Consider the following 24584-nt stretch of genomic DNA (forward strand, 5'->3'; position numbering starts at 1 on the left):
TCCCTCTGCAAGCAGCTTGTCCTCTTCTTTGCTGCCTCTGCTCTATCTCCTTGCCATGCTGCAGACCAAGGGGGATGACAACTAGAGCACCCATGACTGGGAACAAGTGGTCTGAGTAGAAACTTTGGAGTCAGAAGCAAGGCCTTCTCCACTTGCAGCACCACTCCCTGTCACCTCACCAACTGCAAATAACTCTAGAAAGCTCCAAACACTTCCACAAACTTACACAGAGCCAATAGAAATGAAAAAGCAAGTTACCTGAAAGTTGGTGATGATCCCTTTAAATAGCACTGGTGAGGGGTCCTTTCAGCTGCTGAATGTTTGGTCAGCTGTGCAAGGTTGAGAGAAGGTGTTAGCTCCAGCGATGTCGACAAAAATGGAAGCACTGGCGTCAAGTCAGCGTTGCATACTGATTGATGTAATGTCTGCCTACTTTCCTGACTTCTAGCGCACGTTTCCAATGGCTGCTCTACAGCCCTCATCAATATTGTTGTCCGGCGTGGCCCCGCACCAGAAGTGCGCGCACGCTGCTCAGATGGAAATTTGGTCCCAATTTGGCACACGTAGCGCCAAAATGTAGGGAACGGTAGCATAGTGGTGATGTTAGTGGGCTAGTAATCCGGAGGCCTGGATTAATGATCCAGAGACATGAGTTCAAATCCCACCACGGCAGCTGGGGAATTTAAATTCAGTTAATTAAATAAATCTGGAATAAAAAGCTAGTATCAGCAATGGTAATCATGAAACTATCGGATTGTCGTAAAACCCATCTGGTTCACTAATGTCCTTTAGGGAAGGAAATCTGCCGTCCTTACCTGGTCTGGCCTATATGTGACTCCAGACCCACGGTAATATGGTTGACTCTTAACTGCCTTATGAAATGGCCTAGCAAGCCACTCAGTTGTAACAAACCGCTATAAGAAACAATAATAAGAATAAAACTGGACAGAACACATGGCATCGAACTTGGCACCGGCTACGGACAAGACAATGGCACACCCAGCCCAGTCGACCCTGCAAAGCCCTCCTCACTAGCATCTGGGGACTTGTGCCAAAATTGGGAGAGCTGTCCCACAGACTAGTCAAACAACAGCCTGACAATATCATACTCACAGAATCATACCTTTCAGCGGCATTTACTCAGCAAAAACCTGCTCATTGATGCCCAGTTTGGGTTCCGCCAAGACTACTCGGCCCCCGACCTCATTACAGCCTTGGTCCAAACATGGACAATGGAGCTGAATTCCAGAGGTGAAGTGAGAGTGACTGCCCTTGACATCAAGGCAGCATTTGACCGAGTCTGGCAACAAGCAGCCCGAGTAAAACTGAAGCCAATGGAAATCAGGGGGACAACTCTCCACTGGCTGGAGTCATACCTAACACAAAGGAAGATGGTTGTGGTGGTTGGAGGTCAATCATCACAGCACCAGGACATTGTTGCAGGAGTTCCTCAGGGCAGTGTCCTGGGTCCAACCATCTTCAGCTGCTTCATCAATGACCTTCCCTGCAACATAAGGTCAGAAATGGCAATGTTTGCTGATGACTGCACAGTATTCAGTGCCATTCACAACTCCTCAGATAATGAAGCCGTCCATGCGCACATGCAACAAGACCTGGATGGCATTCAGGCTTGGGCTGATAAGTGTAGGATTCTCAAAATTCCCACATTTCCCAAGTTATTAATTAAGGGACCCTGAAGGGCAAGTTATTCAACAAGGGACCCTGAAGGACAAGTTATTAAATAAGGGAACCCTGAAGGACAATGGCTTTTGGACTTTATGGCAAAGACTGCAAGGTTAAAGCAGGGCCCTGCGCAGCATGTCATGTTCAAAACTCAAACTTGACATGCCCGGGCCTGTGGGAGACAGCTTTTGATTTGTGATTTCAAACCAGGCAGCTGAAGGAGGCAGAACACGCATTCTTCCCTTTAAAACAAATCAACTCAGGAAGAGGCTTAATCTTGCACAAATTTAAAACCCTTCAAGACTATGCATATATAATCACCTACAGTTCAAACTAGCTACCAAGCCAGGAAGACACCGATTTACATTATGCATAAACAAACACCAAGACATTAAAAACCATTTAACAACAGGACAACCGCACAAAAACCAGTTAAGATGAACGACTATAACCACCTTAATGAGCCCGCCAAAAATCAGACAAAGAACTAACCCTGATTTGGCGCGCAGATAACAAACTCAAAAACAGTATAATTGTAGGCCCACTGGTAACCAAGGACAAGCAGGCACACGCTCGGAACCAAGGATACTCGAAACTCAAAGAAGCAGAGGGACACTCACAGAAACCTTCAGGCCACAGGGGCATCCAACCGGAAGGCTCACGGAACATCACGGCGAGGAGGCACGGTGGGGCAGGCTCGACCGAAGATGACTAGGCTGCAACCGCAGCCTTACACAGAGACCAACCACGAGCACTGCAGTAACAAAGGGCCGGGTAAACCATACCTTCAGATCATTACCACTGCACAGGTAATTGTAAAGTCCACGCCTCAATAATACACGGACTTCGGGAGAACAATAATAACAGGTATTTGCTGAACAGAGGGCAACTTAAGACTGAAATACAGAAGCCTGCTATGGCTTTATATACAGGGGTGGTCACTGCCGGTACTGCAGTATAGAATCAGTTCTTCTCTTAAAGGTACATACAAAACAATTCCTCCCCTTTTAGATAAACAGTACATAACATTCATTTAACAACTAAATAATAACTAATTACAATTATCTCGGTACTATATACATCAACTGAAATAATCATTTATAAGTTCAGTCTTTGAGGAGGTTTCCTAATCCTGACTGGATAGCGCCTTTCTCGAGTATCCTGTTCTTGCGGTGGAGTCGATTCTGGCTCATTGTCATTGGTTGGTTCGTCAGCTTCCAATACCACTGCTTCTGAGGTAGACGCAATCTGTACTTCGGGCTCATTACCAGGTGCATATGCTCGTGGTATGGGTTTGGCTTGTTCCTGTGACTCTAGAATCTGGTCAGCATGGCATCTCACGATGCTCTCTCCAACGTCCACTGTGTACATTAGTGGTCCCTGCTGTGTGCATATCGTTCCTGGCTGCCATTTTTCTGTTCGGTAGTCGCGGGCCAAGACTGGTTGTCCTATCTTGAAGCTCCTGGTTGGCTTCTCGTTGATGTGCTGGAATTGCTTATCCTCAACATCTCGTCTTATGTTTGGTTTGAGCAAATCCAGGCGACATCTTAGCCTTCGGTTGAAGAACATTATGGCTGGAGCTTGGTTGGTGACTGCATGTGTCGCATTCCGGTAAGCAAACAAGAAATTATCTACCTTGTGTTGTAGTGGTATGTCGTCGTTATACATTGCCTTTATTGCCTTTTTAAAGGTCTGAACAAACCTTTCAGCCAATCCATTTGTGGCTGGATGATATGGGGCAGATGTGTAATGTTTCACCCCATTATTCCTCAGAAACCTCCGGAAATCCTCGGACACAAACTGTGGCCCATTGTCGGAGCAAATCTGTTCTGGCAAGCCATTCCTGGCGAAGATGGTCCGTAGGACTGCAATAGTTTTCTCCGTGGTGGTGGAGGACATTTTGATGACCTTTGGCCATTTCGAATGGGCGTCCACGGCGATTAGAAACATTGAGTCCATAAATGGACCAGCAAAATCAATGTGTACCCGTTGCCATGGAGATGAGGGCCACTCCCATGGGTGTAGTGGGGCCTGTGGTGGTGCATTTTGGACTTTCTGGCATCCTGAGCAGCTCTTGGTCAGGTCCTCGATTTGTTTATCAATTCCCGGCCACCACACATAAGCCCTGGCTAGGCTTTTCATTTTTACCCCTCCCAGATGACGTTCATGAAGCTCATTGAGCACTCTGTCTCTCAACTTGGGTGGAATTACCACTCGGGATTCACACATCAAGGTCCCCCGGCACACTGACAGCTGTTCTCTCCTTGGCGAGAATGCTGGCAACAGTGAGTCGCCATGTGCTGGCCATCCCTTCACTGTCAAATCATAGACCCGAGAGAGTGTCGAGTCATTTCGGGTTTCCTTCTCTATACTTGAGTTTGTAACAGGCAGACATTCGACTATGGTCGCATGGAATATCTCAACAGGGTCCACTGCAGGTGCTTCCTCTACCGTAGGCAACGGTAGGCGCGACAGCCCATCAGCGTTTCCATGCTGCTTCATACCCTTGTATTCTATGTCGTACTGATGTGCCCCTAGAAAATGTGACCATCTTTGCAGCTGTTGCGCCGTCATCACCGGAACGCCCTTCTTTGGGTTAAAAATGAAGACCAGGGGCTGATGATCAGTCAGTAGGGTGAATTTCTGCCCGTGCAGATAGGGTTTGAACTTCTTCACCCCCCACACCAGGCTGAGGGCTTCCCTGTCAATCTGGGCGTAATTACGCTCGGCTGAGGTTAACGAGCGCGACGCAAAGTCTATTGGCCTCTCTGAACTGTCAAGGAATTTGTGTGACAGCACCGTTCCGATGCCGTAGGGAGACACATCACATGCCAACCGAATCGGTAGTGTTGGGTTGTAGTGGGCCAATACTTCTTTTGAAGTGATTAGGCATTTACATTTCTGAAAGGCACGCTTACACTCATCACTCCATTTCCATGTTACTCCAGTTTGCAGCAGGGCTTTCAGTGGGTGCAGAATTGTCGATAAATTCGGCAAGAAATTATGGTTGTAGTTCACCAGCCTGAGAAACGACCTCAGTTGCGACACATTTTCCGGTGCTGGAGCCTTCACTACAGCCTCAATCTTGTCTGGCGACTTATGCAACCCTTCCTCATCAATCATGTGGCCACAATATGAGATTTGTCTCCTGAAGAACTCGCATTTGGGGCGGTTGGCTCGTAGCCCATATTCCTGCAATCTAGTGAGCACCTGCTCCAGGTTGGCAAGGTGTTCACTGTCATTTTCGCCCGTCACCAGGATGTCATCCAAATAACACTGGGTCCCTGGGATCCCTTGCAGGACTTGTTCCATTGCCCTCTGCCAAATAGCCGGGGCTGATGCTACCCCGAATACCAGTCGATTATACTGGTAAAGGCCTTTGTGAGTGTTTATCGTGAGGTATTTCCTAGATGCTTCTTCCACCTCCATTTGTAGATACGCTTGGGCCAGATGAATCTTCGTAAAGCATTTCCCTCCAGATAGTGAGGCGAAAATATCTTCTATCCGTGGAAGTGGATATTGTACTGTGTGCAGGACTGGGTTCACAGTTACCTTGCATCCCCACAGATGCGAACCTTCTTCGGCTCCCCAGGCGTGCTGCTCAATGAGTTCTTCATTACAGGAACGATGGGTGTGGCCCACTCGCTCCAATCCACCTTGGACAGCACACCCGAATGCTCCGGACTCTCCAGTTCTGCTTCGACGGCTGGGTGGATCGCGTACGGCACCGGTCTGGCCTTAAAAAATTTTGGGTTTATCGTTGCCTTTACTCCTTTTAGAGTCCCAAGTTGGAACACCTCTTTTGCGTCAGTTAGAATTTGTGACAGATGTCCAGGTGCAACGTCATCATCCTTTTTGTCAGTCACAGTTAGCGCCTGAATGGAATGCCAATCCAATTGTCTTTTTTGGATCCATTCACGTCCCAATAATGGTGGTCCTCCATCTGGTAGTATATATAGATACAGTTTCTGTGTTTCCTTGCCGTTGTATTCAACTGGCACCCTTATTTTTCCTCTGGGGTAGACTTTTTTGCCCCGTGTATGTCTTCAATACAATGGACGTGTCCTTCAAGGGTATGTGTGGGAATAGCCGCTCATAGTCTCGTCGATTCATGACAGTTAGGGCTGATCCTGTGTCCAATTCCATCTTTACTGGGGACCCTGCTATCATGAGGGTGACCCAAATGGTTCGGTGATCTTCCTTTGTGATCACGTTGTGTAACTTTAGACAACTTAGTCTCCTGCTCCCGGAGTCCTTATCACTCTCCTGATCTTCCGAACTACTGTCTGTCAATTTCTTTACTTTCTTGTACTTTTCCTTAGTAGTTCTTGTAGTGTTGGTTTTCTTTCCTGACCTGCAGACTCTTGCTATTTGTCCCATTTTCCCACATTGCCTGCATACTTTGTCCTTAAACCAGCAGTCCTTCTGATCATGGGTTGTTCTGCCGCAGCGATAGCACTTTTCTGCTCCATACACCATTTCATTAGCGCTGTATTCTTGTGGTTTCTGTTGTATTTCCGCAGCTCCCCGTGCTGCTGCTTCGTAGGATACTGCCACGCTAAGCCTGTTCTAGCGTCAGGTCCTTTTCCGAAAGTAGTCGTTTCTGGGTTCATTCACTCTGGAGCCCGCAGACAACCTTATCCCATAAGGTGTCTGCCAGTCCTGCTCCGAACTGGCAGTACTTCGATAACTTGCGTAGTTCCGTAAGATAGTCAGCATTGCTCTCATCTTTGTGCTGGTTTCTTTTATGGAACTTGAATCTTTCTGCTATCAGCAGCGGTGTAGGGTTTAGGTGTTCCTGTAAGATATTAACAATCTCTTCAAAACTTTTCTCCATTGGTTTAGCTGGGGTAATTAAATTCCGCAATAGTCCGTACGTTCTCGCGCCCATCAAATTTAATAATACTGACGCCTTCTTTCCATCGGCCGCCTCATTTGCCTCGCAGTACACTTCAATTCTTTCCACATACGTGGTCCAGTCTTCTACCTCGTTGTCGAAAGCAGTGATACTGCCACTCTTCGGCATCTTGAGTGATTTAAAATGGCGCCACCCGCTCTTTTTCTTCTTCCCCAATGGAATAAAATGGCGCCTCCCACGCTTTTCCTTCTTCCCCTTGCTGCCACGCTGCTCCTAGCGTTCTACAGGGTAATGGCAGCAACCCGCGGCTTCGGCACGTATTACTTTTCCTTCCCCTCGTTCTATCCTCTCCACGCTGCTCGGTTCTTGAGCACCGACCGCGCCCTGTGCGCTCCACCCTCTCTCTCTCTCTTCCTCGTGACGACGCTGCACGGCCCCTTTGCAGAGCCGCTCGATCGAGCCCGAGCCCGCCGCAGTCCGGAAGGGTCAGCGCACTACCTGCTATCAGCACGACTTGCTGGAACACCTCGACTGGGAAGCCAGGCCCAGCTCTCCACAGCCTCCCCTGCAGCTCTCCGATGGATCCCTGGGCGGTTGCCCGCGGTCGACGCCCGCCGTTCTGACTTCGACCTCCAAGAAGCTTCTCTTCAGGGAAAAGATCCCCATGAGGTGATGCAGTACTGCAGGTGAGTTTGAACCTGCCCGCCACCAGTGTAGTGTCTGGGTATCAATAATACTCGGACTGCAGGAGAACAATTAAACAGGTATTTACTGAACAGAGGGGAACTCAAGACTGACGTACAGAAGCCTGCTATGGCTTTATATACAGGGGTGGTCACTGCCGGTACTGCAGTATAGAATCAGTTCTTCTCTTAAAGGTAAATACACAACACCACCCTTGGACAAATGCTGCCTCGATGTCAAGGCCATTCATTCTCACTTCACCTCTGGAATTCAGTTTTTTTTTCCATGTTTGGGCCAAGGTTGTAACGAGGTCTGGAGCAGAGTGGTCCTGGCAGAACCCAAACTGAGCATCGGTGAGCCGGTTATTGGTGAGTATGTGCCGCTTGCTAACACTGTTGATGACCCCTTCCATCACTTTGCTGATGATTGAGAGTAGACTGATGAGGTGGTAATTGGCCGGATTGGATTTGTCCTGCCTTTTGTGGACAGGACATACCTGGGCAGTTTTCCACATTGTCAGATAGATGCCAGTGTTGTAGCTGTACTGGAACAGCTTGGCTAGAGGTGCGGCTAGTTCTGGAGCACAAGTCTTCAGCACGACAGCTGGGATGTTGTTGGGGCCCATAGCCTTTGGCTTTATCCAGTGTGCTCAGCCGCTGCTTGATATCATGTGGAGTGAATCGAATTGGCTGAAGACTGGCTTCTGTGATGGTGGGGACTGTTAAGCAACGTCCTTTCTCCTCTGGTTCACAACCACACGTTTCGAGTAAGCACGAGACTTCGTAATGGAGTATACAGAACAGACTTTATTGATACACAGTAAAGGTGATTAGTCTTAACTGCATACAGAGAGTGGATATTCGGTTTCTGTATCTTTCGAGTACCCTCTGACAAACTGTTGAAAACCATGCTCCTTTATACACTCCAGCTGGAGGAATCACTGTTCAATGGGTTTGGTGTGCATCCTTTTGGTGGCCAGGAAAATGATGGAAAGGTACGCATATTTTAAGTTGAATTTCACTGTTCAACGTGAAGCTATTGAGGATTTCCTGGTACCTGCTCTGCAGATAGTGAAGGCTCAAACTTGCATTTGTCAGTTTCTCAAAACCATGAGTAACTGATGACAATCCTGCTTACGGGGATATAAGCATCTCTTGGAGTTAAGAAGGTGCTTACATGCCTGGCGATGGAAGACTGGAACTGAGTGAACCTTCTGGAGCAGGTCTGCCATATTCCAGGTACTGTTGATGGACTGGAATGGTACCAGCTCAATGATGTCATCTCAACTCCTTCATGTATAATCATTGAATATGTTTTATCCTAAGTAACTGATGCACTCACTGTTAATTTATGAATGGTTTTTCACCCACATTTAAAACAAAATGCAAATAAAATGTATTTCATTGAAAATTGCATTTAACAAATGGTTGATTCTAAATGTGTGTTTCAGTTGATATTTCAAATTAAAAACTACTTCTAATTTTTGTGAGTTGTACAGGAACTTGAGTGATAAAATATCAATCTGTCGTCTCCTAAATGTTTGAAATGAATTCAAACACTGTATGAGACTGAGTGCAAAAGAAAAGGCATAGCTCTGTAGTCAACAATTAATTAGCCAACTAATTAAGAACATGGTCTTATGTCCAAATGGATAATTAAATGTGGGATGTAAATGACCAAACTCACTGCTGACTGTTTTCTAATATGGACAGCAGGTGAACTGTATGTCATCAGCAACAACTTGTTCATTGACTCTGGTTCGATTAGAATAATTCCAGAAGACAAATTAAATTTGGATAAGGTTTTAGAAATTGTTACACAACATTTTCCTGGAAGAGAGTAGACTGCAAATAAACAATGGCAAATTCAAAGAATAATGACAAAATTATGTTTGACTTTGGGAAAGGAATGTAGCAAATCTGCCCATCAGTTCCCATGTCCAAGAACCTCACTGCAAATTGGAGAAGGAGCAAACTGTTCAGAACAAAATCCTTTTATTGTTTGATGTCCATTTTCCATAATTTGAAGTGCTACTTTAGCAAACTCTACAGTGTGTTGTCTGATTTCAATGTATTCATTTTATTTCCTTATATTAAACAAATAATAGACTTGTGAACTAATAGCAAAATTCAATGAAAATACAATTAGGTAGTATTGCTTTTGCAAAAATAGCAGTGCTTGCAGTTCAGTGAACATTGATTTGAAAGGTAAAGGAAAATTACAATGAGAGGTACATGATTTAAAAGAACAAGTGAACCCCTAGCAGTTTGAATGCATCTCACTTATTCCTATTGAAGATGTACTGTAATGAATTCATGGAAAGAAGCATTCAGAAGTGTTTTGTTTTCCATTCAGGTAAAGTAGGCTTTGACATACTTGGCAAAATTCAGTCCAAACATCCAGGCCTTTCAATTCATAATGAGGTGGTGGAGCCGAATCCTGAGCAAATCTCCAGCTACAAAGGTATGTTTGCAAACTTAAATACGTACTTCCAGGTGAAAACGACAGTTTTATTTGAGGTGTTAAATCATCTTTGGAACAACTGGTCTGTTTCAGGTAGTGAACGTGTGTGTGTGTGAGACATCACTGTCCTTTTGATTGATCATTGAACCAACAGTTGGTACTAACCATTTTGCTGATAACCATTTTACTGCAAAAATAAATTAGATAGTATTGCTTTTGCAAAAAGTAGAAACAGATGGGGGCAGCACAATGTTACTGAGTGAAGAGCATTAAGACTCTGAACTGAAAATGAAGGATCAAAATGATCATGCCTGGTTTTTGTAATGAAAAGCCGGCTGCGCGGGATCCCTGGCACACTCTGTGCAGCTTAAAGGGACCATTGCTGCAGTGTCTTCCTGGAGGTACAAAGGAAAGCTACAAGGGAGAGTCATGCCCGAGTAGTTTCCAACATTTCCTGGCAGATACTTGGGGGCAGTGTCTGATGTCCCCATGAGCAGGAATCCCTGCACATCCATTTGGTAACATTTTTTTACGCAGTGAGTTGTTATGAACTGGAATGCACTGCCTGAAAGGGTGGTGGAAGCAGATCCAATTGTAACTTTTAGAAGGAAATTGGATAAATACTTGAAAAGGAAACAATTTGCAGAGCAATGGAGAAATAGCAGGGGAGTGAGACTAATTGGTTGGCTCTTTCAAGGAACCGACACAGGCACGGTGGGCCGAATGGCCTCCTTTGTCTGTGCTGTATAATTCTATGATTCTCGGTGTCAAGGGAAAGCAGATTAAAGATTGGTAATAATTTAGCAGAAAAAAAAGTAGTTTGAAATAATATTACTTAATTGCTATGAACTACCAATTTTTTGGCCGATTGAGTGACACAGTCTGTTGGACACAGTTCTGGGACTTGGTTCAGATCCAACCGGTAACTAATGGGATGAAAGTCTCCTCTGTTCGTTGGCTGTAAGGGTTCTGTGTGAAATGTAATTGGGGACTCCTCTGAGATCGGGTGCATTTTGTTGGGGAAAAATACAGGGAGCTTTATTCTGCCTCTAACTATGCTTATGTGACCAGGACCTAACGAGGGGGTGGTAGATACTGACAGTGAGTGCCTAAAATAATGGGGGGGTTTTTCAACTGCCAGCGGCCTGGTTTTCACCTGAAAAACGGTCAACTGGCCGAGGAAATTCTGGTGGGGACCTTGTGCACTCAATTGCCTGCCTGATTCAATTTTTCTGTTTATTTTAAATCTATTTATGTAATTAGTGAGGGATTCCAGCACTTTCTACTAGATTTTCTGATTGTTGTGTACAATTTGACAAAACAATTAAAGATTTTCAATATTAAGTATGATGCATTGAGGTTTGAACAAATTGCTTCAGCCCTTAAATATCTATTTTGCCTCAGCTAAACCTAACGTACCAATGTCCTCACTTAAATTCAGAAGTTAATGAAATGTGTCTATATGTGAACGCCTAGAAACTGGATCTGATGAAATAGCAACAAAAGTAGTGTTTACATTCACTTTATTTAATTCCCTCTAATTCTACCTGTGTTCCAGCACTTGTGAAAGCAAAGATTCAGGATCTTAACATCTCCTTCACTTGAAACCAGATGAGCTCAGAAGAATATGAAAAGCGAGGCAAGGAAAGAAATGAAAGCAAAAAGTTTGATTTCATTCACATGGTCCAGGTAACTGCAGCTAAAGATAACCCTACAACCACTAGACAGGGGAGGCATTCAACCCATCAGTCTGGGCTAGATGGGAACCCAGTTCTAGACATCAACTTCCTAACTGCCAATTAATGCCCAAAATATTGGTGGCTGCATGTACCAGAGACATTTTTAGAAGTAATATTCTTTCCCACTTTTTTTTTTAATTCCCCACCTTTGATCTGCCTGCCCTTGACAACACTGGCACCAAGTGAGCATGTGCCACCTTGTGTTGGAGACCACTCGAGCATGACTCTCTCTTGTAATTTTCCTTCCATGTTGCAGGAATGCACTACAGCCTTGCCATTTGACTGTACAAAATGGGGTTCCCCAGGAGTCAGTACTAGGACCACTGCTTTTCTTGATATATATTAATGACTTAGACTTGGGTGTACAGGGCACAATTTCAAAATTTGTAGATGACAAAACAATTTGAAGTATAGTGAACAGTGAGGAGGAGATAGACTTCAAGAGCACATAGACAGGCTGGTGGAATGGGCGGAGATGAGGTCGATTAAATTTAACGCAGTAAAGTGTGAAGTGATACATTTTGGTAGGAAGAATGAGGAGCGGCAAGATAAACTAAATTGTACAATTCTAAAGGAGGTACATGAAAGAGAGACCTGGGGGTGTATGTGCACAAATCATTAAAGGTGGCAAGGCAGGTGCAGAAAGTGGCTAATAAAGCATAAGGGATCCTGGGCTTCATAAATAGAGGTATCGGGCAGGATTTTCATTGGGCCGTGGAGGCGGGATTGGAGGCGTGTGGGGAGTTAAAATCCCGAAATCAGGGGGCACGAACCCATCCTGTCTCCAACCCGCGTCCATGCCTGTTTCAAAGGAGGCGGGTACCCGACCTGCACTGGGACCCGCCTCCGAGGCGGGAAGGGGATTAGTGCCAATTAACTGCCTGTTAACAGGTAGTTAAAAGGCAGTTTTTAGCCTAATCCCTATTTTCATTGGTGAAATGTGGGATTCCCGACGGCTCCAAACCACACCAATTTAGCGAGGCAGGCCGTCGGGATGAAGGGCTTAGAGGGGTTGAGATGTCCGGTGTTCAGGTGAGTGTTGGGTGCACGAGTGCAGAGGTAAGTGTGTTTGGTGTGTGTAAAGTGTTTAAATAAGTTTTACTTACATGTGCTTAACTTTACAGCCTTCCTTCCTTCAGGTCTCGGGAATCCCTCATCTCACCGGCACAGAAAGCAGAATGGCTGCAAACTGTCAAAAGTTCCAGCATTCAGCTTTCTGTTCTGGGGAGATCTCTTAAACATCCTGAGAGGAAGGAATTAATCTGGAGTATAGATTTTCAGTGTTTGACAGCTTCAAACAGCTGTCAAACACTGATATTTCATCTGTCAAAAGGTCTTGACAGATGAAATATCAATCTGTGACATCACCTGTTTGCGGGTGGCCCTTAATTGGCCTGTTGAGAATGCTGGGTGGGCTCAACAAGGTCAATCAAGTCAAAATCGCGTGGGTTGGCTAGAACTCGAATGGAGGCGGGAATACAACTCTGAAAGTTATAGTCCCGCCTCCTACCCACCTCCTCAATGAAAATCCAGCCCATAGACTACAAAAGCAAGAAAGTTTTGATGAACATTTATAAATCACTGGTTCGGCCTCAACTAGAGTATTGTGTCCACTTCTGGGCACCGCACTTTAGAAAGGATGTGAAGGCCTTAGAGAGGGTGCAGAAAAGATTTACAAGAATGGTTCCAGGGATGAGGGACTTCAGTTACGTGGAGAGACTAGAGAAGCTGGGGTTGTTCTCCTTAGAGCAGAGAAGGTTGAGAGGAGATTTGATAGAGGTGTTCAAAATCATGAGGGGAGTAGATAGAGGGAAACTGGCGGAAGGGTCATGAACCAGAGGACACTGATTCAAGGTGATTGGCAAAAAAAACAAAGGCAACATGAGGAAAAACTTTTTTACACAGCAAGTGGTTAGGATCTGGAATACACTGCTTGAAAGGGTAGTGGAGGCAGATTCAATCATGACTTTCAAAAGGGAATTGGATAAATACCTGAAGGAAAAAGAAATTGCAGGGCTACGAAGAAAGGGCGGGGAGTGGGACTAGCTTAAGTGCTCTTACAGAGAGCCAGCACAGGCTTGACAGGCCGAATGGCCTCCTTCTGTGCTGTAACCAGTCTATGAATCTACAGCTCAGATCAGGAATTGAGTGGAGCAGGAAAAAGTGATTATTGGCAGGATACAGAACTTATTTTATAATGGGGAGCTAGAATAGGATTGGTAACCTGAAAGGATGATCTGAAATGGGCTGAAGGGCCCCTTTCATTCAAAGCTATCTTGTGCTGTTCTGTGATGTAACTGTGATGAGAACAATGCTCATGTGTTCTGGATCTCCTCCCTTCCCACACTAAGCTTTGCCAAATACCTTCTGATGAAAGTGGTACCTTTTAAAATATCACCTGCCAGTCCAGTTTAACTCTTGTATCCAAAGCATTAACAATGCCATATCTCAGTACCTGAGTTTTAGGAGAAAAGGAACTTGAAATTAATATAATAACCTCCTTGTATGTGGAACTGATGGCTCTTTCAAAGAGCTGGCACAGGCATGATGGGCCCAATGGCCTCCTTCTGTGCTGTATGATTCATGATTCTAGGTGTCAAGGGAAGACAGATTAAAGATGGGGAATAATTTAGCAGAAGAAAAAGAACGTTTGAATTAATTGCCATGAAGCATCAATTTTGGGGCGACTGAGTGGCACATTCTGTTAGACACACTTCTGGGACTTGGGGTCAGATCAACCCTGGACTAATGGGATGAGTCTTCTGTTTGTTGGCTATAAGGGTTTTGTGTGAAATGTATTTAGGGAGTCCCTTCAGAGTCCGGAGGCATTTTGTTGGGGCAAAATAAAGAGAGCCAAGAAGGCCCTCGGTATATGCTGAGTTTGCTGATATCAGCTAGAATAATACTATGGTCATTACAATTGGCCTAGCAGCCTTGGGCTATGGAGGGAAGGAAGAAATCAGTCAGGATTTCTGTTCCTGGTAACAATACAGTGACTCCTACTAGAAATTGCCTGTTTGTGGAAGATGGGTGAGGACAGAATCAGGTTTGGCTGTGATGGCATATGCTCAGTCAAATAACCTGTTGGCAGTCACTATTTATGCTCACACATTAATTATAGCTGTTTAGTTGAGGTAATTGTCAATTCCCATGAATCTACCCCAGCATAAATCAGTACTTTTAGAAGATGGGGGAGAAATTGGGAGGAAAATACATTACACTGTGTTACTAAATGTTTCATAAAATGAAATGGTCTTCTGTTGTAAACCAATTTCTTAAATTATATGTGCATTCTGTGGTTCCAGAAACTTGTGAGACAGCAAATAAAATAAGACTGATTTCATTGGACAGCATTTTCTATTAGTGTTGTTTCTTTCAGATTGTTCTCTTGTAATTCAATTTTTTAATTATGGGATGCATTTTTCGTACTTACACCAAGAGATTTCAAGCAGTCCTGAGGTGGAGAATGGAGGAAAATGGGATGGGGAGACCTTCCACCAAACCTCTGCCCCTAAAAACAGCTGCAGTTATTTTCCTCAGCCCCCAATGAGGCGAGTCTGCAGTGCACACTGCTGTCCCAACCCACCATCCGTAAAAGACAGTGGGAGGACAGGGCTTGCTGGAACATCCCATTTCACTCCTTAAATACCTGCTAAGAACACTGGGAGAGACTTTGGGGGAAAAGTTCAGTATCGCCCCCGTTTGGGGCATCATTATCGGCCGTGCGCAAAGTTTAGCGCCTGCCGCTAATTATCGCCTCCGACGGCAAACTTGGCTTTTATCGCCCCGCAGGTGATTGGAGCACTAAATCAGGCACTTCACACCTGTCTTAAGGCGCAAAGGCCGAGGAGCGAGGCGCTACCTCAGCACTGGCGAAGCAAGGAAGGGCAAATCAAAATGAACCTGCAAAGTGCTGCTCAGTACCCAAAACTCCTTCACACAGCATTGAATCTCTCCAGAAGTCTCTCTCTCTCTCTCTCAGAATGCGTGATGCAAAATTGTCACCAACAAAAAAAGGCAGGAAGCGGTTGCCTTTAAATAGCACTTCCCCCAGTCCCTTTCTGACTGCAAAACGCTCCCCTCAACCTGTCATTGCTAGCAGCAGGCGGTAAGGCAGGGGGTGCCACTCAATATCCAGTCCGGGGCGCTACCGGGGCATTGTGCACTCGACTGACGTTACGATCTGCTGGCGCAGGAGATCATGGCGGTAGTGTTTAGCGCCGCCGCAAAATGTCTCGTTAATTTTGCGAGCGGCGCAAACATTGCCACGCCTGGGCGCTAGTTGCTTTGTGCCCCATTAGTGCCCTCCTTAAGGCGCTAACGGGAGGCAAAATCAACGGAATATTTCCCCCTTTCAATTTGGCGCAAACAGGTGCAATATTGGTAATGCGCCCTTGGCACCCACCCAACGCAATTGCCTGAGATTGTTCTTAGCAATTCTGCCCAATGTGCCCTTTTATAAAGGATTCAGCGGGGCTCACGCCAGCTCTCTGATTTCCACAAAAGAAGGAAAATCCACAGAACTTATGAAGCCCAGAATAATCCCTCCCAACATTCTCTGTCTCCATTAGGATGGGTGCTATTGAAGCACCCTTACTGGAGTGGCGCATCTGCCCTGCATATTCAAATGGCACCATCACTATAATTTGGGATGGGGACTGGGCCTTTTCACTCGGGCGGACTTGGGGTGTGTAACGTCCGTGTGTAATTGAGACACGGACTGCAGGAGTTGGTTATAACAGGTGTTTACTGAATGGAGACAAAACTGGAACTACTATACAAAGTTACTACACAGGCTTATATACCGGGGTGGTCACTACTGGTACTGCAGTATACAGGGGCTGCAGAATATAGTTCCTTCTTCAAAGTACATACACTACAATTCCTCCCCTTTTAGCTAAACAGTACATAACATTCGATTAATAATTAAATAACATTTACAATTACAGTTGCTATAGACATTAGCTGAAGTTAAGCAATTATAAATTCAGTCTTTGAGGAGGCTTCCTGATTCTGTCCGGATAACGCCTCTTTGGGGTATAGAAACATAGAAGATAGGAGCAGGAGTAGGCCATTCGGCCCTGCTCCACCATTCAACGAGATCATGGCTGATCATCCAAACCCTAGCACCCGGTCCCTACACCGACAGCCATCCCACCCAAGCCCTATCCCTGTAACCCCACGTATTTAATCCCCCCTAACACTAAGGGCCAATTTTTATCATGGCCAATCAACCTAACCCGCACATCTTTGGACTGTGGGAGGAAACCGGAGCACCCGGAGGAAACCCACGCAAACACGGGGAGAACGTGCAAACTCACCCGCGGCCGGATTTGAACCCGGGTCCCTGGCGCTGTGAGGCAACAGTGCTAACCACTATGCCACAGTGCTGCCCCTCAGGTTCTTCTGGCAAAGTTGATTTGGGATCAACATTGTTGTTTGGTTCCTCTGCTTCCAATATCACCGATTCTGAGGTAGATGCAATTGGTACTTCGGTTTCATCACCAGGTGTATCGGATCATGGTATGGATTTGACGTTTTCCAGTGACTCTAGAATCTGGTCAGCATGGCGTCTTACAATGCTCTCTCCAACGTCCACGGTATACATTAGAGATCCTTGCCGTGTGCAGATCGTTCCTGGCTGCCATTTCTCTGTGCGGTAGTCCCGGGCCAAAACTGGTTGACCTATCTTGAAACTCCTGGTTGGCCTTTCATTCATATTCTGAAACTGCCTGTTCTCCACATCTCTTCTGATGTTTGGCTTAACCAAATCCAAGCGGCATCCTAGTCTTTGATTGAAGAACATCATGGCTGGAGTTTGGTTGGTAACCGCATGTGTCGCATTCCGGTAGGCAAACAAGAAGTTATCCACCTTGTGTTGTAGTGGTATGTCTTCATTACACATTGCCTTGATAGCCTTCACAGAATCACAGAATCACAGAAACCCCACAGTGCAGATAGAGGCCATTTCGGCCCATCGAGCCTGCACCGACACATATCCCACCCGATCCCCGTAACCCCACGTATTTAATCCCCCTAACACTAAGGGTCAATTTATCATAGCCAATCAACCTAACCCGCACATCTTTGGACTGTGGGAGGAAACCGGAGCACCCGGAGGAAACCCACGCAAACACGGGGAGAATGTGCAAACTCCACACAGACAGTTACCCGAGGCTGGATTCGAACCCGGGTCCCTGGCGCTGTGAGGCAACAGTGCTAACCACTATGCCACCGTGCTGCCCTTCTTGAATGTTTGAACGAACCTCTCAACCAATCCATTGGTGGCTGGATGATATGGGGCGGATGTGTAATGCTTAACACCATTGTTCTTTAAGAACCTCCGGAACTCTTCAGACACAAACTGTGGTCCATTGTCAGAGCAAATCTGTTCAGGCAGCCCATTTCTGGCGAATATGGTTCGTAAGACTGTGATAGTTTTTTCTGTGGTGGTTGAGGACATTTTTATTACCTCTGGCCACTTTGAATGTGCATCCACCACAATTAAAAACATCGAGTCCATAAATGGACCAGCAAAATCAATGTGTACCCTTTGCCATGGAGATAAGGGCCACTCCCATGGATGTAGAGGGGCTTGTGGTGGGGCGTTTTGGACCTTCTGGCATCCTGTACAGCTCTTGGTCATCTCTTCGATTTCTCTATCGATTCCCGGCCACCACACAAACGCTCTGGCTAAGTTCTTCATTTTTACCCCTCCCAGATGACCCTCATGAAGCTCATTGAGCACTCTATCCTTCAATTTGGGTGGAATTACTACTCTGGATCCACACATCAAGGTTCCTCGGCACACTGACAGCTGTTCTTTTCTTGGCGAGAATGCTGGCAGCAGTGGTTCGCCATGTGCTGGCCATCCCTTCACCGTTAAATCATAGACCCCGGAGAGTGTTGGGTCATTTCGTGTTTCCTTTTCTATGTTTGCATTCGTCACAGGTAGACATTCGACTATGGTCGAGTGGAATATCTCCACAGGATCCACTGCAGGTGCTTCTTCCACCGTCGGCAACGGTAGGCACGACAATCCATCAGCATTCCCATGCTGTTTAGTTCCTTTCTACTCGATGTCATATTGGTGTGCCCCTAGGAAAAGGGACCACCTCTGTAGCCGTTGTGCTGTCATTATCGGGACGCCCTTCTTAGGGTTGAAAATGGAGACAAGAGGTTGATGATCAGTTAGTAGAGTAAATTTCTGTCCGTGCAGGTAGTGATTGAACTTCTTCACCCCCCACACCAGGCTGAGGGCCTCTCTGTCAATCTGGGCGTAGTTATGCTCAGCTGCAGTTAACGAGCGTGACGCAAAAGCTATCAAGGGATTTATGTGACAGTACCGCACCAACGCCGTAGGGAGACGCATCACACGCCAGTCTTATCGGTAGTGATGGGTTGTAGTGAGCCAATACTTCTCTTGAAGTGATCAGGCCTTTACACTTCTGAAAGGCCCGCTTACATTCATCGCTCCATTTCCATGCTACTCCAGTTTGTAACAGGGCATTCAGTGGGTGCAGAATTGTGGACAAATTCGGCAAAAACTTATGGTAGTAATTCACCAATCCGAGGAATGACCTCAGTTGCGACACATTTTCAGGCGCTGTAGCCTTAACTACCGCTTCAATTTTGTCAGGGGACTTATGTAACCCCTCTTCATCAATCACGTGGCCACAATACGATATTTGTTTCTTAAAAAACTCGCACTTGGGGCGATTGGCTCGTAGCCCATGTTCTCTTAGTCTAGTGAGCACCTGCTCTAGGTTGGCAAGGTGTTCACTGTCATTTTCACCTGTCACAAGGATGTCGTCCAAGTAACACTGAGTCCCCGGAATCCCTTGCAGGACTTGTTCCATCGCTCTTTGCCATATAGCCGGAGCTGATGCAACTCCGAATACCAGTCGATTATACTGGAAAAGACCTTTGTGAGTGTTTATCGTGAGATATTTCCTAGAGGATTCTTCAACCTCCATCTGCAAATATGCTTGCGCTAGGTCAATTTTTGTAAAACGTTTCCCTCCAGATAGTGAGGCGAAAATATCTTCTATCCTCGGAAGAGGATACTGTACTGTGTGAAGGACTGGATTCACAGTCACCTTGAAGTCCCCACAGATGCGAACCTTCCTTGGCTCCTCAGACTTATTGTTTAACGTTTTCTTCATGACAGGAATGATGGGTGTCGCCCACTCGCTCCAGTCTACCTTAGTTAGCATGCCTGCATTCTCCAGCTCTGCTCGACAGCTGGGCGAATTGCATACGGTACCGGTCTTGCTTTGAAAAACTTGGGAATTGCATTCTCTTCTATTTTTATCGAGGCGGTTACGCCTTTAAGAGTTCCCAGTTCTTGTTGAAATACCTCTTTAGCGTTAGCCAAGATTGTTGACAATCGTCCAGGTGTGACGTTGTCATCCTTTTTACCAGCCACCGTCAGTGCCTGAATGGAGTGCCAGTCTAAACTTATCTTTCTGATCCATTCACGTCCCAATAACGGTGGTCCACCATCTTGCAGTATGTACAGATACAATTTCTGTATTTCCTTGCCGTTGTATTCGACAGCCACCCTTATTTTCCCTCTGGGGTATACTTTCTGCCCCGTATATGTCTTCAAGACAATGGATGTGTCTTTCAAGGGTATGTGTGAGAATAGCCGCTCGTAGTCTCGTCGATTCATGACGGTCAGGGCTGATCCTGTATCCAATTCCATTTTGACTTGGGACCCTGCTATCGTGAGGGTGACCCAAATGGTTCGGTGATCCTCTTTTGTGATTACGTTGTGTAGTTTGAGACAGCTTAGTCTCTTGTTCCCAGATTAAATATCACTCTTCTGGTCTTCGGAACTACTGTCCGTCATCTTTTGTACTTTCCTGTACTTTTCCTTAGTAGTCTTTTTGTTGTCGTTAGTCTTCTTCCCGGACCTGCAAACTCGTGCAATGTGTCCCATCTTTCCGCATTGCCTGCATGTTTTGTCTTGGACCAGCAGTCCTTCTGGTCATGGGTTGTTCTGCCGCAGCGATAACATTTTTCAAATCCCCGTGTCATTTCATGGGTGCCGTATTCCTGTGGCTTTTGCTGTATTTCCGCAGCTCCCCTTGCTGCTGCTTCATACGATACTGCCACGCTGAAAGCCTTATCTAGCGTCAGCTCTTTCTCTGAGAGTAACCTCTTCTGGGTTTCTTCACTCAGGAGTCCACAGACAAATTTGTCCCGTAGGGTATCTGCCAGTCCTGCTCTGAACTGGCAGTGCTTTGATAGCTTGCGTAGTTCCGTAAGGTAATCAGCATTGCTCTCATCTTTATGCTGATTTCTCTTGTGGAATTTAAATCTTTCTGCTATCAGCAGCGGTGTAGGATTTAGGTGTTCCTGTAGGATATCAACAATTTCGTTAAAACTCTTCGCCATCGGTTTGACTGGAGTGATCAGGTTCCGCAATAGGCCGTACGTTCTTGCGCCCATTAAGTTTAGTAGTACCGATGCCTTTTTCTCATCGGCTACTTCATTTGCCTTGCAATATACTTCGACTCTTTCCACATACGTGGTCCAGTCTTCTATTGCATTATCGAAGGCAGTGATATTGCCAGTCTTCGGCATCTTGGAGATCTAAGATGGCGCCTCCCGCGCTTTGCCTTCTTCCCCGCTGGATTAAGATGGCGCCTCCCGCACTTTCTGTCTTTTCCACTGCTGCTAGCGCTGTTGCTGGCGTTTTTATGCCTTGATGGTGACGCCCTATGGTCTTCGCGCACTTCCCCCCCGCGCTGCTGCCAACGCCGCTCTCCGCGGTCCCCGTGGCAAACTGCAGCTCCTCGCGGCTTTCTGCGCTTCTAATTTCTTTTATTTTAATTACTGTTCCCGTCGTCAGAGCAGACCCTATGGGACACTTTCCTCCCTCTTCTCGGGTCTGTACGCTGCCCGGCTTCGTAGCACCGGCCGCGCCCTGTGTGCTCCACCCTCTCTCTCTCTCTCTCTCCTCTTCCCGACAACGCTGCTCGGCCCCGTTGAAAAGCCACCCGATCGAGCTCTAGCCTGCCGCAGCCCAGGAAGGATCAGTGTACTACCTGCCACCAGCCCGATTAGCTGGAACACCATAGACTGGATAACCAAGCCCAGCTCTCGACAGCCTCTCCTGCAAATCTTCGAATTCGACGAATCAGAGGGCGGTTGCCCATGGTCGACGCTCGTTTCTCCTGTTTGTTTTTTTTTCTTTTTGGATTTCTTCCTTCTGGCCTCGACTTCTAACAACTTCGCTTCAGGGATGGATCCCCGTGAGGTGGTGCAGAACTGTAGGTAAGTTCGGATCTGTTCGTCGCCAGTGTAGCGTCCGTGTGTAATTGAGACACGGACTGCAGGAGTTGGTTATAACAGCTGTTTACTGAATGGAGACAAAACTGGAACTACTATACAAAGTTACTATACAGGCTTATATACCGGGGGGGTCACTACTGGTACTGCAGTATACAGGGGCTGCAGAATATAGTTCCTTCTTCAAAGTACATACACTACAGGGTGTGCTCCATTACTCTTGCACCTGAGTAGCATCCCTACAGGAAATTAGGGGCCAGAACATTTAGTAGCAGCATGAAGTCCAATTTCATAGAACAGAGTAGCTAAAACAGTGGCCCCTCATTGTCCCAGCAATTCCCACCCTGACAGAAGACTGGAATATCAGAGCATTGCTACGCTGCTCCAGTGACAGAAAGAAGGCCTGAAAGGAACCACTGGAGAAGAAAGCTATGACATTTTCAGTTCTTTCGAAAGCTTTGGAGCGGGTGTCGTAGGCAGTTGATTCCTTCTGGGAGCGCTTAAGATCTGGGCCTTTCCCAGAGTGGAATTCACCAGCTCTCTGGTGCGGCCTTATGAGGGTGTACTGGGTGGAATTCCCAGGGTATGCAAAACTCACCCAAGTGTATTTGTGGGGGTTGCGGGAGGCGGGGGAAGCAGCAAATTTTTCCACACCTCCCCATGACAGGAATAAGAAAAACCAGAAAAAAAGAGTGCAAACCTGGCAGAGGTAGGTTCTGCTCCATCTTCTGACCCTCCAATCAGAAGTCTGCCAGGATTCCACCTTGGCCCCAAACAGAATTTCAAGGCAGAGAGTGGCTTGATAGCACAACTACTGACCGAGCTGGCCGAGTCCTGAAGGACATAGCTGCCAGTCTGGGCCTTTGACAGGAGGTGAGAGAACCAACATGAGGGAAAAACCTACTTGACCTCGTCCTCACCAATCTACCTGTCGCAGATGCATCTCTCCATGACAGTAATGGTAGCAGTGACCACCACACAGTCATTATGGAGACGAAGTCCCGTCTTCACACTGAGGACACCCTCCATCGTGTTGTGTGGCACTACCACCGTGCTGAATGGGATAGATTCAGAACAGATTTAACAGCTCAAAATTGGGCATCCAGGAGGTTCTGTGGGCCATCAGCAGCAGCAGAATTTTATTCCACCACAATCTGTAACCTCATGGCCTGGCATATCCCTCACTCTACCATTACCATCAAGCCAGGGGACCAACCCTGGTTCAATAAGGAGTGTAGAAGAACCTGCCAGGAGCAGCACCAGGTGTACCTAAAAATGAGGTGCCAACCTGGGGAAGCTGCAACACAGGACTACATACATGCTGAACAGTGGAAGCAGCATGCCATAGACAGAGCTAATCGATCCCACAATCAACGGATCAGATCAAAGCTATGCAGTCCTGCCACATCCAGTCGTGAATGGTGGTGGACCATTAAACAACTAACGGGAGGAGGAGGAGGCTCCAAGAATATCGCCATCCTCAATGATGGTGGAGCCCAGCATGTCAGTGCAAAAGACAAGGCTGAAGCATTTGCAACCACCTTCAGCCAGAAGTGCTGAGTGGATGATCCATATCGGCCTATTCCTGAGGTTCCCACCATCACAGAAGCCAGTCTTCAGCCAATTCGATTCACTCCATGTGATATCAAGAAACGGCTGAGCACACTGGATACAGCAAAGGCTATGTGCCCTGACAACATTTCGGCTATCATGCTGAAGACTTATGCCCCAGAACTAGCCGCGATTCTAGCCAAGCTGTTCCAGTACAGCTACAACACTGGCATCTATCCGATAATGTGGAAAACTGCCCAGGTATGTCCTGTTCACAAAAAGCAGGACAAGTCCAATCCGACCAATTAATACCCCATCAGTCTACTCTCAATCATCAGCAAAGTGATGGAAGGTGTCATCGACAGTGCTATCAAGCGGCATTTACTCACCAATAACCTGCTCACTGATGCCCAGTTTGGGTTCCGCCAAGACCACTCAGCTCCTGACCTCAATACAGCCTTGGTCCAAACATGGACAAAGGAACTGAATTCCAGAGGTGAGGTGAGAGTGACTGCCCTTGACATCAAGGTAGCATTTGATCGAGTCTGGCAACAAGGAGCCCTAGTAAAACTAAAGTCAATGGGAATCAGGGGGAAAACTCTCCACTGGCTGGAGTCATACCTAGCACAAAGGAAGATGGTTGTGATGGTTGGAGTTCAATCATCACAGCCCCAGGACATCGCTGCAGGAGTTCCTCAGGGCAGTGTCCAAGGCCCAACCATCTTCAGCTGCTTCATCAATGACCTTCCCTCCAACATAAGGTCAGAAGTGGGGATGTTTACTGATGACTGCACAGTGTTCTGTGCCATTCGCAACTCCTCAGGTAATGAAGCAGTACATGCCCGCATGCAACAAGACCTGGACAACGTTCAGGCTTGGGCTGATAAGGGGCAGATAACATTCGCGCCACACAAGTGCCAGGCAATGACCATCTCCAAAAAGCGAGAGTCTAACCACCGCCCCTTGACATTCAACAACATTAACATCGCCGAGCCCCCCACCATCAACATCCTGGGGGTCACCCTTGACCAGAAACTTAACTGAACCAGCCACATAAATACTGTGGCAACAAGAGCAGGTCAGAGGCTAGGTATTCTGCAGCGAGTGTCTCACCTCCTGACTCCCCAAAGCCTTTCCACCATTTACAAGGCACAAGTAATGTGTGTGATGGAATACTCTCCACTTGCCTGGATGAGTGCAGCTCCAACAACACTCAAGAAGCTCGACACCATCCAGGACAAAGCAGCCCGCTTGGTTGGCACTCCATCTACCACCTTAAACATACACTTCCTCCACCACCAGCGTAC

At 46.6% G+C, this 24584-nt stretch overlaps 1 protein-coding gene and 1 pseudogene across 2 annotated transcripts in view; one reads left to right on the forward strand and one right to left on the reverse strand.

Moving 5' to 3' along the window:
- LOC147120546 (histamine N-methyltransferase-like) overlaps positions 1-24584 on the reverse strand; it is a 409239-nt gene that overhangs the window by 200664 nt on the left and 183991 nt on the right. The gene's annotated exons all lie outside the window — the stretch shown is intronic.
- LOC147120548 (histamine N-methyltransferase-like) overlaps positions 9523-24584 on the forward strand; it is a 34585-nt pseudogene continuing 19523 nt past the window's right edge.

Source organism: Somniosus microcephalus, chromosome 4, assembly GCF_052327205.1.
Source record: "Somniosus microcephalus isolate GS21.2 chromosome 4, FLI_Smic_1.0, whole genome shotgun sequence".
Lineage (NCBI taxonomy): Eukaryota > Metazoa > Chordata > Chondrichthyes > Squaliformes > Somniosidae > Somniosus > Somniosus microcephalus.